General features: G+C 39.1%; 1 protein-coding gene across 3 annotated transcripts in view; it reads right to left on the reverse strand.

Annotated features, from left to right (window-relative positions):
- Positions 1–17885, reverse strand: part of LOC108700542 (rho guanine nucleotide exchange factor 9) — a 258564-nt gene that overhangs the window by 182279 nt on the left and 58400 nt on the right. The window contains exon 1 of one of the 3 annotated variants that reach the window (XM_041575083.1): positions 9731–9834. The exons of the other annotated variants lie outside the window; for them this stretch is intronic. The gene's annotated coding sequence lies outside the window, so the exon portion shown is untranslated. Of the gene's footprint in view, positions 1–9730; positions 9835–17885 lie in introns of those variants that run through there. 3 annotated transcript variants of the gene reach the window in all.

The following is a 17885-nucleotide window of genomic DNA, read 5'->3' on the forward strand; positions in this document are numbered from 1 at the left end:
TGGGATTACTCAATTTGAAAACATTACCAATGGCAAGTTACATTGCTGACAATGGCACAGTATTTTGCACACTTGTGCCTTTGGGCTTAGGTTAAGACATGGCAGTATTTCAGCTGGAGGCCCCGGACTGGATTTTCTTTACATAGGGTAACATTTTAAAGGGGCTGGCCCTTGGGTAAATATACAGGATAACTATGGGGTTTGTTTACTAAAGTTTGTAAAAATGGTCTATAACCCATCGTCCATTATGGCTGAGAATATTCTTGTGACAAAATTAACTCAGTTTGCATGTTTACATGTAAAATGCAATGAGACAAATTTGTCTTGTTATAAGTGCTATTCATTACACAAGTGTAGCAGTTCATTACAGCGTTATTTCTGGTGAATTGCGAGTTTTTTTAGCTCATTTAGGATAACTGCATAATCTGCTTTATATCTTGCATATTTTTTTGAAACCACTGCCAATGGCACCACGGCCACACTAATTAATTTATAGATATATGAATGAGTTTATATAAAATAGTATTCACTACCAGTATACAGTATAATGTATTAACATACTTATGGCCAATTAAGTACTATCAGGAATAAATAATTTTTACATTATATTAATTTTTCTTAATAATTGCACTACAAATAATTTATAAGTATCATTCTTCCCTAGTGCAATCACTAATTTTTGCTGCTTATGTCTAAAAAAACTGACTACACTCCTCTTTTACTATACAATTTCTGCCTTTTCACATAACTCCACTCTCTGGGTGGCGATAAAAATTGGCAGATACACCATAGTTGGCAGCAATGCTGGCAATAATCTTTAGTAAACCTTGCGACACAATTTACGTAGCATGATTATGATAAAAGGCGTTAATATATATGTTCACCGGAATATTCTCAATTACAAAAGTGCTCGCACTTTAGTAAACTTGCTTTTGCAGATTTTCTGGTGTTTTTTATGGAGCAGGCTATTATCGCTGCTTATCGCACCTTAGTAAACTGATGCCTAAACATGTATTTTCAAAGGATTTTATCAATTGCTGGAATTTATTGCTGGAAAAATTGGGCCGCAGAGCTGAGTGGAGTAGTCTATTCCAATCCAATTGGTGAATACTCAATAGTCTAAGCACCCATACCAGTCAGACCAGAGGGGCCAGGCAAGGGTAGAGCCTTGGGCAGCACAAAATTTAAATCCGGGCTTGTGGAGGAGAAACTCCCAAACTACCTATGTTACTGCCCACTGAATATAATGGATCTGCCTGACTGCTAGTGCAGGTGGTTATTGGCCTGAAAATTATATATGTTTACTGCATGTATTTTGGCTGGGAATCCAATTGCAGACCTGGTCCCGACATTAAAACCAATTTCGGAAACAAACTGAGAACTGTTTATATTTCAGGGAACGACAGGGAATGGTTAGTGTCAGAGTGTAATAATAATATAGGGTTTATATCTATTATCTAAGTCCCCCAATCACTGTGATGCCGGAAATGCCAAGGTCCTAAATCGGGTTAGGTACAGGGAGATGGTCAAGTGTTGTTCTGTTTCAACCCACTGTCCTTAGTGATAGTTCCCTTAGATCTGGGCCAGGACCATTACAGGACACAACTCAATGTTATTAGCAGATCTCCACAGACAGCTGAACTCAACTGGACTGACACGAATAGACAGATTTTGCTGTAGTTTATTCCAAAACTGATGAAAACCTTCCATACAATGATCTGATATTAGAATAAAGAGTGTCAGCATTGTCTCTTAGGGCCCTGTGCAGAAGTGCTGCTCAATAACTGATTTCGCCATCCTGTCTGAAATTACTAGACGCAAGCTCTTGAGGTTGTGTGCGGTTGGAACCAGAAAACTGTCTTATCTTGCAATACTGCACATCTTGCAGGAATGTAGAAATGTATATGTCAGTAAGTTTCCTCGCCAGAACATGTATGGTAATTCCGTGTACCCCTTGTCACAATTACTGGAAATGCCTTCTGAAAGCTATACAACGCTTGGACCAAGAGGTGTGTCTTTGGTAAGTCCTCCGGTCTCACCCAGGTGTCATGCTCCGGTGTTACTGTGACAGCTTACCCAGACAAAACTATTATGTTATCTTGACTAAATAAATTGTCTAATTATTACTAAAGGGTTTCCTTTACTAAGCTTTGTCTTATACAAGGTCAAAATGGTATTACTAAAAATACCATCAGAACTCCAGGCCTGCAGGGCAGAACTGCTAAACACAGTTGCTGTGCAGCCACTTACTGATACCACATATCTGGCCAAATACCCAGCCTAACCCAAATCCCTAAATATTCAAAACAGAGAAAACTTTTTTATTACTGCATTATCAGAAAAAAATCGGTTGCTAACAATCAGCCAAATAAGATGGAATTCTGGTTTCAAATAATATTGGATTTTTCGAATATCTCATTATACATACTTCTTGCTATAACTCCCTATCATCCAGTTGTGGCTATGGATTCTGGGAGTTGTAGTTTATAACATGTGCAAGTCTCTGAGTCTGATGATTAAGTATGAATATCAGGAAACTGTACACAGAGGAATGACTAAAGGTCAAGTAAGCCGTTGAATGCAAAGTTTTTATTTAAATTGATGTAAAATTAATTATTGCCTTGTAGTTACTCCTACTTTGGCCTATGGAAGAGACAGGGGACCTTGAATTCATGGAGATATCTATAGGAAACTTCACAGAAAATTACATGCTGTAGAGTACCCCTTACTCCTTTCCTTATGCAGCCACAGGCCGCCAGGAAAGCTTTCATTATAAGCGAGTAGCTGGTGTATGTTCTGGATTTCACTATTCTTTCTGTCGGCTGCCTTTTTAACCTATGAAGCGCAAACTAGTGGAAATCCCCTCCAAACACAATGAATATTATTCCCTCCTCCCAGAGCTGATGGGATAAAGATTGGCTGCAACACATCTCTAGGTAATGTCTCGCCTCTGCAGTTTCCATGACGATATATCACCCGTTGTCAGAGTGGTACCCACACTAGCATCCAATTGGCTGCGGAACAAGCACACAGTGTTGGAAAGCAAGGAGCGTGAATGGCAGCGGGGGGTCAATTGATTCCCCACACCTTCATCTACACCTTTCAGGGAGGATTAAATAATCAACAAATAAGCTTTTTTTCGCAACATGTTCCGGCACTGCCTCAATTATTTTGGGATAGAAATGAATCTTACCCCAAGTCACATTGTGTTGACACTGTGACATATAAGTACCCTGCTGTAGAAGTGAATACTTTACTAAAGGTATGCTCTGGCTCACAAATACATCAACATCAACTGTTGTCTGTATATATGGCAGTTACAAAGAAAGTCCCTCCTGAAACAAACTACTGCCACATGTATCCGACTGAAAGCAAGAAGGCCACATCTTGGAAATCATTGATAAGAGATCCAGCACTTAGTACATCATGTAAATGAATGGAAATTTATGTTTTAATCAAAAACATTTCCAGCCAGGTCCCATAATGTAAATAATTGGAACTTAGTATCGTTTGTGTTGGGCATAACCACTTATTTTTATATAAGTATAAAAGTGTGATACCAAAAAAGTCTGTTGGGTGGCACATTATGCCCATATTATACAGCATTGCATTATTACAAGTTAGCTTAATTTATGTTGTTAAGGAGGTAACCAACAATTTTTATAAAACAAAAAATAAATGTAAACACCCATAAGGGCTCATTTGTGTCAACACGTGCAATAAGCAAAGAGTAATTCCAAGCGCAATCACCACGTTTTTGCCTACAATGCATCATTGCGCCTGACATATTTGCATCTGATTAGCCAAAATTTACTGCGTGCATTTTATCACAAATCAGACAGTTCAGAAGTCCAGCTGGTGTCATTTCCAGCATTTAGCATACAATTAACATCTGAGCCTCATACTTCAGTATACTGCCCTATGATTTGGTACTTATTCAAACCAAACATCTCTTCATATACAAATTTTAAAAGGGAATTTTCTATACACACAACAAAAAGAAATGAGAGGGAAAGTAACTGGTGTCATAATTTCTCATCTCCCTACAAATGCATAAATCGCCACACACCACTAATGTATTTAATCTATTAGTTTGCCACCAAACTTAAATACACAGAGCTTTAATGTAGTTTTTACTGCTACAGACAGTTATATGGGTGGATTAGTTGCACTGCTGAAATCACACAGATTATTGCCTTAATAAAACTATTCCCATTGCTGCTATTCCTATGTGAACTTTTGTTTGGAATGCCTAAAAGCCTGGCATACAAATGTATATACAGCACCATTCCCGTGTCTATGATACTGAATGCAATGCTCAGTAAGTATCAATATGAAAAATCCAGCAGCCCACATACATATACCCCTTCACCCCAATGTAGAAAATTATATTCCAAATAATAAGAAGTTGACACCCAAAATGTGTATAGTACCCAGGGTTTAAACTTTCCAATACAGTGGCATAATAAGTATCATACATTTCTCTTTATTTCTGTTAAATTGTCAGAAAATAAATGAATTGAAAAATATGTTCGCCGCACTTTGCCAGGCGTATTTTCGCCAGCGCTACGCAGATCCACTAAAATCCGAAGCTGTGCTCAGGGGAAGCGTAAGGTTGCAAAGTTGCGCTAGCGTTAATTCCCCAAGCAAATCGAAGTTACGCTAGCGATGCTTAATTTGCATACGGCGACAAATTGAAGTTACAATGGAGGTATATGTAGCATCACTACACAAACCTGGGAAACCTTCAAAACACCAAATAAAATTTTTATTTTGCCCTACACATGTGCCCACTGTATAGTTAAGGTGCCATGAGTTAGTAAATGTAGGGGGGAAGGAGGGTAGCCCCAAAAAAATGTTCGATCTTTTTCAGCCTATCACCCATAAAAAAGAAAAAACTCGAGCGTTTTTTGGGACTTAGAAATTTTTTTAACTTTTTTTGAAGCAATCCCTATCTACTCTATTGCACTTCGCTTGGTCTGAGGTGGCGAAGGAAGTCTGGCATAAAAGGTAGCGTTCATAAAAATTCGCACGTCAGTGAATTTGCGTAGCTACGTCAGTTGCGCAAATTCGCCAGGCGTAAGGGTGCGAAGTAACACTAGCGAATTTACGCCAGCGTCCGTTAGTGAATTTGCGAATTAACGAAAATGCGCTACGCTAGCGAATTAACGCTAGCGGTAGTCGCTTCGTCCTTTAGTGAATTTTCCCCCTTGTGTGCATCAGCATTCAGTTACTTTGTGTATTTTTTTCTGTTTTGCAACCAGGTATAAACTCATATAAGTGTGTGCTTAAGCCCTCTCGTGCATACATTTTTTTCCGCACTCCAAATAGTAGTAACTGACCTAAGTGCTACCCACAAAAAGGTAAATATTTCAGAATAAGTGGGTGCACATCAAAATGTTCAAACAAGTTTAAAAAAATTTATCATATTTTATTTATTTAAAAACAGGACTGTTTTTAATTGTTCCCATAAAATATGATTCATTATTCATTACTCCTGGTGTCCTGGTGTGTACCCACTTATTCTGAAATATACAGTATATATATATATATATATATATATATATATATATATATATATATATATATATATATATATATATATATATATAATTTTTTTTTTTTTTCTTTACGTCCTACAGGCAGCACATCACAATAGGGTAATAGATTCCATTTCCCCTGATAGGACAGAATAATAAACAAGCTTAATTAACCCCTATAAGAGTCACCTCCTCCCCCCAGGCATCAGTGTTTTTTTTTTCTGTCCTTCCAGGATAGGACAGATGGCCGGAAGGCTGAAGATCCAGGCTTGATAGCTTGAAGTCCGTAGAAGTGACCACGCCAGCGTGGGTCACTTCGGGGAGGCAGGAAAAACTCCCTTAGGCAATGCAGAGTCCTCACTAGTAACCTGACTGCTGGGAGAGAGGGTGAGGACCTGCAGAGAGAAGGCTATCTCAGTTAAGGCATTGGAACTGTTGCAGGTATGGTTAACCAAATCCCTGGGATATACCTGTACACAGTATTGCCACTTTCTCAACACAGTGTTTCCCAACAATATGGCTACTAAACCGGTTACTTGTTATGGTTAGTAGGAAATGGTGGTAAATGACCACATGAGACTCCAATTTCACCATGAAGCAGTGAGTATTGCAGGATTTAATCCTCAGGCGGTGGTTCTTACCTGCAATTTTTCTTGTGTGTAAAAATGTTTGTTCATTCCTGAATTACAATGTCTACCATTCAGCATATGAATTCTAACAGCATATATGGTTATTATTATTACTATGTCTGCAGGCATACCGTATATACTCGAGTATAAGCCGATCCGAGTATAAGCCGAGGTACCTAATTTTACCTACAAAAACTTATTCCCCCAAATGTAATAAAAGGCACTAAGTTTACCCAGGAGCAGTAAACCATAGCAACCAATAATATAGTTGCTTTAAAACAGGTGACCAGTAAATGCTACCTGCTGATTGGTTACTATGGGTTACTGCCCATGGGCAAATTTAGTGCCCTTTATTACATAACCCCCATTGACTCTAGTATAAGCCTAGACACAACTACAGCCGCATCCGCATTCAAACTAAGTGCATGGCTATCTTCATTTTGCTACCATACGGCAACATCTGCATTAACCTGTGATACCATGAAGCTGCCATGCAACAAATGGAGCTCCCTATACTATCATAGTGTAATGGCTAGTGATGGGCGAATTTGCGCCGTTTCACTTCGCGGAAAAATTCACGAAACGGCGCCGGCGTCTCGTTTTTGACACCGGCGCCCGTTTTTTCGAAAAAATTAATTCGCCCATCACTAGTAATGGCTGCATTCAAACAGGATTAGCAGAATAGCCATGCAGTGTATGGATTGAGTGCACTTCTGCACAGGGTGTTCTACTAAATGTTCAACTACAGCTCCCTATTCTACTATAGTGTAATGGCTGCAATCAAACCAGATTAGCAGAATAGTCCATCAGCATTTGGATTACGTGCATTTCTGCAGATACTTATTACTATATTACAACTTATGTAACTATATGCTATTGGTAATCAAAGTTATCATTGTATAGCCATTCAGTGTGTTGTGCTTCCATAGTTCGCTATAATACCATATCGTCATGTCTGCATTTTACCAGTAATAGCAGAATAGCCATTCAGTATATGGATATTAAGTGCACTTCTGTGTTTCATTATTACTTATTTACAATTTATGTAATGATATGATCAAAACTATCTTTGTATAGCCTTTCAGAGTGTTGTACTAAATACTCGCCTACAGTTCTCTATATTACCATATTGGAATGTCTGCATTTAACCAGTACTAGCAGGATAGTCATTGAGAATATGGAGGCCAGTTGAAGTCCTGCAGTTCATACAACTATATAGGTCTGCAAACATCAGTATTATCATGATATAACCATTCAGTTTTACTAACACACCCTTGCATTATACTAAAGGCACCCTTTACTTCACTTGTTGCCTTACTATGACATCTGCATGTAACCTGTCCATAAGGTCATACATTCAATTTACGGATCTTATGTGCACGACTGCAGTTCACTTTTACTATACTACAAGTTAGGTTGCAACCAAAGTTATCGTATAACCATTCAAGGTGCTGAATTATTTGTGTTGTGCAATTCAATATATTAACATATTGCAATCTTTACAGTTGACAGCATTTAAGCAGATGAATACAAAGGGCACTCCAGAAATACAATGTGTTTACCACATTGCAATTTCTGCAGACATGAGCACTATTACAATAGCTATGTAAATGTTAAAAGTAAACATTTTCGGAAGTTCATTGCTATGACATTACAGCGGTGAAAATAGTTTCATGATGTATTGTCTGAGTTTTTTGGTTTATGCACCATATTAACATAGTGCTTCAGGTCTTTTTATTTCCTTCTACAACTACCGTACTTAGTATCTCTCTAGGTTAATCCAGCTACTATCACATGCCAATTTCTGAAGTATTTGTACTGTGTTTGTGGCTTTTTCTGTGTTTCTGTCCTACGGTGTACTCTGTAGGTTATCTTGACTATGCTCAACAGCTAAGTATATCAACACTAACTGTACTACATTTATGGATGCGGGTTTTGGCAGGTTATCTGTTAATTCCAAAATATATGGATACTAGATAGATAATGCTGTGTCTTATTCTAATGATACAACTACCCAGTTGTAAGTGACTAGCTTTAAGTGACATATAGATCCAAACATAAAGAATACAGAACTGTACTTTTACTAATGTTCTAGTTAAGGGGTTATTAATATAATGTAGTTAAAGTCCCTATAATCCCTCAGCATGCGAGGTATGCGGGTGTAGATTGTAGCTAGTGGTACCTTGTCCATTATGCTGCATTAGTTTTTATACGGCACTGCAGTTTACCACCATTAAATCATGACCCTGTAGAGTACAAGGGCAATGCATTCAGGAAACTTTGAATTTTATTGTCTATATTACAAAGATATAGGGGTTGCAAATATCCTATTAATCCTTTACAGTTATATTTTAATGGTATTGCATCTGCAGTTTACCATTTCAAATGAGTGCTTAGAAATCTGTTATAATGTGATATTCAAATGATTGCAAATTATCATTGCTGTTACCATTCCTAGGCTGTCCTGCATTCTATTATCTTTACCAGTATAAAACTGTTACTGGTTAGGGAGTATCATTTATACCACATGCATGCAAAATATGGTGAGTATGAGGAGTTTAAGATATTTCCAGGAAACTCACAGCTAAGGGTGCGGTATCCCCTTAAGCAGGTATTTTGCAGCATTTGCCATTTGTGTGTCCGTTCCTGTAGCGGAAGCTGCTAGACTGTGATTAGGCTGCTAAAGGTACTATGTGTAGCAGATTTACTGGGGTCACATTTGCAAATTAATATGTGTACTTATGCTCACTTTTCATATGTTTTAGGTGTCTGGAGAAAGATCTTCCAGGAAAAAGCGAAAATCCAGATATAATATTTGTTCAGGATGTGATCAGCCATTGCCTGAAGATTATTCTCAGTCAAATTGTGAATCATGTATTTCAAGTGGCCAGTAAATAACACGGAACAGTTTGTTAGCTGGTTCAAGAAACTGTTGTCAAAATATGTTGATGAAGTCAGATCAAATATAAATACACGTATGTCACCTGCTGACATTCTAGAGATTTGTAATCTAGTTTAGAATCTTGATTCAGTTGCTGATAGTGATTCTTCCTCATTAGTACAACATAAATCTAAGGAACAGTTTTATTTATTTCAGGTGGAAAACACACCCAAATTAATAAAAAGATTCTAATTGATGTTTCCTACAGATGCTAAGGAGGCAACCTGGGAGGAGCCACTTCAGGTGGATGTTTTGATCGCAAGACTTTCTAAAAGAACAACAATTCCTGTGGAAGAGTCACCATTTAAAGATCCTTGGATAGGAAAGCTTATATGGCAGCAGAGTTAAAAGCATATTCAAGGATAGTGTCCACTTCTTGGCAGAAAGATCACAAGTGCATATTTGAGATATCTGCAGAGCAGCCTCTTGGAGTAATGTACATACTTTTGCAAAGTTCTACAAGCTTGACATAGCAGCCTCTCAAGAAGCAGCCTTTAGCAGTACAGTTTGGGTATCGGCCTTGGCAGAGAAATAATATCCCTCCCTGTGTTTAGCTTGCTAAATCCCAATTGTGATGTGCTGCCTGTAGGACGTAAAGAAAATCAAAAATTTAGTCTTACCTGAACTTTTCCTTTTCTTTAGTCAGAAAGGCAGCACAATAATCCCTCCCGATAAATTTAAAGTAGTTGTGTGTTTTTATTTAAGAAGCTAGAAAATGAACACTGATGCCTGGGGGGAGGAGGTGACTCTTATAGGGGTTAATTAAGCTTGTTTATTATTCTGTCCTATCAGGGGAAATGGAATCTATTACCCTATTGTGATGTGCTGCCTTTCGGACTAAAGAAAAGGAAAATTTCAGGTAAGACTACATTTTTGATATATATATATATATATATATATATATATATATATATATATATATTTATATATATATATATATTAGCTGTGGGACTAAGCTCAGCAAAGGATCTTGCCAGCTCTGCTTATATAATTGTACATGTATAGTCCACTGGGTATGTGCATGACAGACAGGGAGATGGTAATGGTGCTGCAGGTGATTCTCTCCTACCAGTTATCCTTTCCTATGACCTTTTACTGTATGCATCATTGGCTGCAGTACAGTTGGCATCTGCCAGCTTCCCATGCCAATTTACAGGCATAAGTTCTCCTTTCTGCAGACCACACTTTTCTTTCAACCTTTTCCCTCAGCTCTGACTCCCACAATAGCTTTAATTAGCCGCTGGTTGCTAGGGAAAGCTATCGGTTGCTACGGCACACAGCCTCCCAACCCAAAGTCAGACCGGCTGCAGCAATGCACCTCAGTGGCTCTGTATCAGATCTGGATCTTAACTCTTTTGTGTACTCACTTCAACATGGCCTGTCTGTACAGGGACAGCATGATGGTTGGGATCTAAAATCTTTGTTCTGGCAGCAGCAATTAGTACTGAATAGGCAGGTTCCATTCTTCTGACTTTGCTTCGACTCTCTGTATGTGTAGAAATGCTCTGCTTATGACTTTCCCTTTAATCTGAAGCACTATAGAGAATATTCTGCAGAGCTGCAGAAGCTTTCTGCAGTGTGCAATTTGTTGAGCAGTATCTCCCGCACTGAAGGGGACGTCCGATCGCCTCTGTTATTGGCTTAAAAAGTCTATGATCTTGTCTTCTGGGAGATGTGTGCACAGCCCTATGTTATTACTGCTGATGTAGAGGATTTTAACTTTCAGATTATTATCATTGTTTCCTTATGTCGGGCTGTCACACTGCAGTAATTCACAATGTTTAATCATCCACGTCTTTTCCTGTCCAATGGAGCTTACAATCTAATTTTCCTACTAACCCCACATACTTCACTAGGGTTGGTTTCTTGAGGAGCCTGTTAAACTACCAGCATGTTTTATAGATTATGGGAAAATTTTACTAGAGTAAACCGACACAGCCATGGAGATAAAATGCAGTAGATGGTTAATTTTTAGACAGGCTTATTAAAGGAGCAGAATACAAAAATGGAGCAGAAGTTAATTTAAGCCTATATGTACTAATCATATTTAAATGCACTAGGCCAGGGGTCAGCAACCTTTACTATCAAAAGAGCCATTTTGCCCCTTTCCCACTAAAGAAAAATAGTCTGGAGCCTCAAAACATAACACAGTTTATAAACCTTTTTATAATTTTAACTGTTACAACAACAGAATACAACAAAACAGGAGTGCATTGTGTATATGCAGGGCTACTTTGAAATAAATTAAACACTTAATAGCCCTATTAAATTCTAGTGTTCTCATCTGTTTAATGTGACTTCTGTTTCTGAAGCTCCATGCTGATCTTCCCATTCTTGTCTTGAGTGTGTGACCGCGGTAAGGACCATAATGAATCATCTTGCCGTGGCTCAGTCTTACCTGTCACTCCTGTGACGTCTATACAGCCCTCGCACCTGCTGGCGGCTTCGTGAGTGTGCTTACCGCGGTCGCACACTCAAGAAGCCACCAGCAGGTGTGAGGGCTGTAAATACGACCTGAGTAAGACTGAGCCGCAGCAAGCAGGATGACGAGCCGCATGAGGCTCTGGAGCCGCAGGTTCACTGCACTAGGCTGTCTATATAATGTTTTGTGTCATATGGAATAATTTATTAAGGGTTAGTGGCAAGGACAGGAACACTATAGGTGGCCATACACAGGCTGATAAAAGCTGCAGATTGGCAGCTTATTGGCCGTGTATGGGGCCCTCCAATGGGCTTCCCCGATAGATATCTGGCCAAGAGTTGGCCAAATATCAATCGGGCAGGGGTAAAAATCCTGTTGGATTGTGGACTGCATCTATTCGTTGATGCAGTCCCGCAATCTGACCGCCAGTATACCTTTCATAATGACCCACGATTGGATCAGCCCAATATCGCCCATATCAAGGAGAGATCCACTTGTTTGGCGACATCGCCAAACGAGCAGATCTCTCTGTGTATGGCTACCTTAAGAGCGGGAAAATCATGGCCCTTGGAGCTCTATACACAAAGCATTTGGCAAAGACCAGAAAGGCTGCTGTTAGATGCCATAGACAGCCACTGTTTATTGGGCTGGTGGGGGCTGTTTGGGTCTCTGTGAACTTGAAATGCTAGGTCCTAGTCCAGACCTGTATGCAGACTGGGGAGGTACACTCTTGCTCTGCATCTAAAGAGGTGTGCGCAGAAGTAGTATACAGAGCCAGAAGATACTGTTAGAGGTTGGGAGTGGGAAGGCCAAGACTTAGGGCCGGATTTCCATCAGATTTCCATCAGAGACATCAAGCTAACTAGCCATGCGGCTACACCACATGCCTCCCCTTAATTTATTCTGCCCTAGGCCCAGGCCTTTGTGGCCTTGCTGCAAATACACAGACTGGGAATTAAAATAGGCTCTGGCATTTCAAGCACACAAAGACCCAAACAGCCCCCCCATCCCAATAAATAGTGTGACTGTCTGTGGCATCTTACAGGGTTTGGCTTTTGCCAGAATCCACAGGTAAGGCCTAGTTAAGGCCTAGAGGCCTAGGCACAGATCCTACAATGGCAACATTTTGCGTATTAGGGTTGGGTGCACACTAAACTCTAAACTCTAAGGAGTTGCACATCAGGGTGTAAAGAGGGCAAAAAACAAAGTGCTGATAACATTTTGCCAGATTTTTTTGTAATTTGGTCACTTACATGTAATTGAGTCCAACAGTCTCCAGCTAATGTAAGGGGGGGGAATAGTCAGCAGCAAATCAAAGTGAAGGCAAGTCTCAATATATGTGAACACTAGCTGTGTATGGGGTAAGATTTGCAAACAACACTCTCATGCCACAGCCAGGCAGAGACAGAAGCTGACATTTTCTAGAGCATCCTGCCTTTATATCTCTAATGCTTATTAATTCCAAGAATTTACATATATATGTCACAGTGATGTCGGTGACACAGTTTCAATTAATATACCCCTCCATCTGCAACTTTATCCAGACCATGCTCGACAATGTTCATAATTAATAGTGCTGTCTTCTCTGCCATTTTTAACTGTGTATCTCAAGCAGAAGGAAATCTGGGATTTAAAAAAACATAAAATGCCAGGCTCATCAAAGCATGAAACACTATTAAACTGCCGACCGTGTGGCTCTCGCTGCATACTGACAGAATCGTCTGACATAAACCAGGTTCACTGGGTGCCAGCCATTATTATAGAAAACTGATTTCACTACCGACTATAGTCTCAACATTTTCTCAAGTACTGGTATGAGGATGTTTTGATCAAATGTCATTTATGTTTGTATTTTTCATTATTTTATATATACAGGTATGGGACCCATTATTCAGAATGCTAAGGACTTGGGGGTTTCCAGATAAGAGTCTTTCTGTAATTTGGATCACCATACCATAAGTCTACTAAAAACAAAGATCCATTTTTAGCAAATCAAAGAATTCAAACAAAATAATTATCTATTTATGTGATATGAATGGGGTTTTAAACACTTACGGTACCAGGTGCATGGGGTGGGAAAGAAATGCCACAGATAAAAGTGCCACCGTTCCACCCTCTAGAAAGTAGGATTTTATACTCTGTGCCCAACCTCTTTTGTTATACTGGTGCTTAGGAAGATTTGCCTTGGACAGGCAATTTGTTCATTCTAGATTTCTACAATTTTTGTTTTGTGTTCAATAATTACTGCTCAGTCATTAGTGCAGTGAGAAAGAGAAGTAACAGATGGACTCTAAATTACCTAAGGTTAAATACAAAGTAGAAGCAATAGGATTTGGGGGAAATTAACACATTTCAAGATGGGGAAATTAAAATGAGAGAGAATTAGAGACAAAAACATTGATGTTACCTACATTCAAAGTATTTCTTGGCCATGAATTAGTAATGCCATTTGGGGGCAGATTTATCAAAGGTTGAGGTGAATTTTCTAATTTAAAAAAATTCGAATTTTAAGCTATTTTTGGTGTACTTCGACGAGGGAATAGTCCAAATTCGATTCAAATTTTAAAAAAATTAGAATATCGAAATTAATCATGTACTGTCTCTTTAAAAATTTGACTTTGACCATTCGCCATCTAAAACCTGCCGAATTGCTGTTTTAGTCTATGGGGGACCTGCTAGAACCTATTTAGGGTCAATTGGTGGGAAAACTTAGATTAGATTGAATGCGCTATTACTTTGATTCATACGATTCGAATTACCAATCAATGGTGGCTGGCCAAAATTGTGTGAGGCACATTCTGAGCCTGACTGTTACCAAACGGATCACATTAAATATTCCTCGGTCTATAGAAGGGAGACTAAATGATGACTTTATATTAGTGTTTTGGCCTGGTGTGACCTCTAGTGGACATAACCCCTCCTTGGGCTTTCTCATTGCCTCCAGACCAACCAAGACACCAGTACCACAGCAGAAAATAGAAAACAGAATTTGGATCCCCTTTGGCAGCCTTTCGTTGCCTGCTAATCTACATTTCTGTTACCCAGGTGATTGAAATGTTAAGCAGATTTACGTCTAAAATTAGGGCTCTAAAATGATTTCTCTCTGGCCATACCAATGGATATGATTTGTCATATGACATCTATGAATCAGAATCCCGCTTCACTGCCAGTCAGTCTGGATTATCCCACTTTACTATAAAATCAAATTTCTCATGCATGCCTACTCATGGCTTTTGTCATTAAAACAGTGCCCGGGGCAGTTACCTTGCGTGGGTGGCAGTGGAGATGAGGCATGCTGGAAACATAAAAAGTCATAATCTACAGATCTGCCTGACTGAGCCCAAATAAACTCTCTTATACCAATCTGCAAACTATGTTCAGCGCTGATTCTGACTAAGGAGCCGCCTGAGGCGGCTCCTGCAATGCCCCCCCCCTCACCAGCTTACGTGTCGGGAGGGGAGGCAGACACACTATTGCGGAGAGCGCAATTGCGCTCTCTCGCAATAGTACAGCCGAATTTCCGGTTCAAAAACCGGAAATTCAGCTCTTAAAGGTGCAGGAGCGGCTTTTTGCCGCCCCTGGAATCCTTTCAGGCGCTGCTGTCTGAGGCGAGCGGCTCAGCTCGCCTCATTGGCGGCGCGCCCCTGACTATGTTCTTACATACCAAATGTCAAAAACAATTATAATAATAAGAATCATATTGTACCCGCCAACACAGAAATGACTGTAGGTATAAGTTCCTAGACTTGGAAGGTGATGCCATGGGCTTATCTAATGGACTAGGGCCCTGCAAGTTCTGCATCAAGAGAATGACACATGTTCCAATAAGGTACTTATGGTGTGCAAATCCCATGCAGACCATTATGACTAAAGTAGGGTTTTAGGGAAACTTTATATATTCTTCCTAACACTATACACAAAAGCAAGCTTCTGGATTTGACTAACTTGAGATAAGCTTGAGCCTCTACCTGTTACTCAGATAGTTTTCTATATTTACCCACCACTGCAGCCATGATTACAATATATGAAGCCACTTTCAAGTCTCATTGGAATGAGAAACCTCCTATACCAGTGCATACTAAGCAAGTATATATTTGAGTCTATGCAAATCAGTTGAACCAACAGGTTCCCATTAGCTAATGTTTACACAATTGTGGAATAAATTGGCACATATCGCAACCATACATACATGACTGTCCAACTAGAGGACTAGGTGTCTTCAGGACAACCCTTTGAGGTTCAGCATTTGCCCCCCCTTTATCTTATATCAAGGTTACAGATAAAAGAACATATTGCTATATTAGTCCTGTTGCAATAGTTCCAAGGGTATCCACAGCAGCATATAAATGTTTGTTCTTTGCCACATTAGCCTTTAGGTAGGCTTTAAGGAACATTTTGGGGGTAAATAAGCGTTCACCAAACATTTAAATATTAAAAAGCAAGGCTGTTTAGACCCTTCAGACACATCCAGTTATGACCACAGAGGCACAGACATCTAAATTCACTCAAAATTATGCCCAATGCAAATTTGAATTACAATTGGAAGTTGGTTGTTGTAGCACATCCTCTCTAGACAAAATGCAATACTGGGTAATGGTAAAAATAAATCTGCCCTAAGCTCCTCACCTATATGACAACCTGTGCTTGTATTGATCGTTTCCACAAGTGTATATTGGATATATTTATTTAGTGTTGCTTATTTCAGCACAATTACTACCAGGTGGAACTTAAAAGATAAAAGTGCTATTCTTGGACAAATATTCACAATTGAAAAGAAAAGGAAATTTTGTCTAAAAGCTTAATCAAATATCATAAGAGATGTCAACATTTAAAGAAAATAGATCCATGTGTCTAGGACGTGATTTTTCACAACTCATAAGTTAAGACCTGAAATTACTTTTGGAATTGCTGATCCCTGAAAGCCTAATCCTAATTATTTAAAACTGGTACCTATTTTTTGCAAACAAAATATTACAAAGCAGTGGCCAAAACAAAGATGTGGAGCATCAGTCACTAAAATGAACAATCTACAGTCAGCCAATCACAGAGCAGTACCACAAAGAGCTACAGAGGATGCTTACTACCTCAGTTCCAATGCTGTGGCCCATCTCTTCTTGCATTTTTGGGCTACAGGGTATGTAAACATGTGCATGCACCCCTAGGCAACATATAGAATAAGACACTGGAGCAACATCATAAGGTGAGTGGTGAAAGATTGTGGGGTTACCATAGGACTTGCTAGTCAAGGGTTGTGGGGGCAGAAGAGCCATATACCTTGTTTATATATTTGTTTTTTAAATCTCCATGTGAAACTAACCATTGATAAAGGAAAGACTTGGAATGGAGCCAGTCTTTATAATAAATACTTTAATCCACTTGCTCTTGTAGGTACAGTTTCCTTTTCAAATTTAATTTGAACAGAAGCTGGCTGAACCATGAACAATTATATTGCTAAATCATAGAAAATTCTCATCTGTTTCAATGGATAAACGGATTCCTGGGCACAGAGTACAGTAATATCAGACACTGCTTGGAAGTACATTTTCCAGAGCAGGCCCTGTATTATAAGGAAGAAAATGCCTTATTTCTCTCCTAAAAAACCCAAAGAACCTTCTGAGCAAAGACACAATATCAAGCAAGAAATGTATGATGTGATCTGGTGGTAAAATGTTGATATGATTTACATTGCCAGCAATGGGGAGCAGCAACATTTTAAAGTAATGACCCCAGTAATCCTTCACTTACAGCAAAGATGCACAGACATAAATTAAAGGGTACAACTCTCCTTCTCCTTCACACAACTTTTCTCCCTGTTCCTTATCCTGCTTTTACAGCTTACTGACCCAGGTCTTTTCCCCTTATGTTCCCAGAGAAAACAACATATATAGGGGTAAATAAACAAACAAAAAAAAGCTACAGATATAGCCTGCCTGTCAGTAGGCATTTAAAAAACATAAAATAAGAAACCCTAATAAACAGCTTTTAAATCAGTATATTTGTCGTGCTCTGTACTCGGCAGCTCTGCAGGTTTTCTGAATATCTTCTGAGAAAGACAAGTGGATCAATCAGGATGACTGGTTGCTGTGTTATTATGACTCATAAGTGTATTGATTCACTAGTGTGATCCTGTGAGGATATCATGAAAATGTGCTCCCATACAGACAGCATATGCCTCCCAACGCTTGCCTTTAAACAGAGAGATACACATTGTCCAACAGTTAATACTTCTGTAGATACTGCTCTATGATAGTCATCTGAAAAGGCTATGAGCAAACATTTAGGGTTGTTCCTTCTATAGCAGTGCTTATACAGGTATGGCATCCTTTATCCAGAAACCTGTTTTCCAAAAAGCT

Source organism: Xenopus laevis, chromosome 8S (assembly GCF_017654675.1).
Source record: "Xenopus laevis strain J_2021 chromosome 8S, Xenopus_laevis_v10.1, whole genome shotgun sequence".
NCBI lineage: Eukaryota > Metazoa > Chordata > Amphibia > Anura > Pipidae > Xenopus > Xenopus laevis.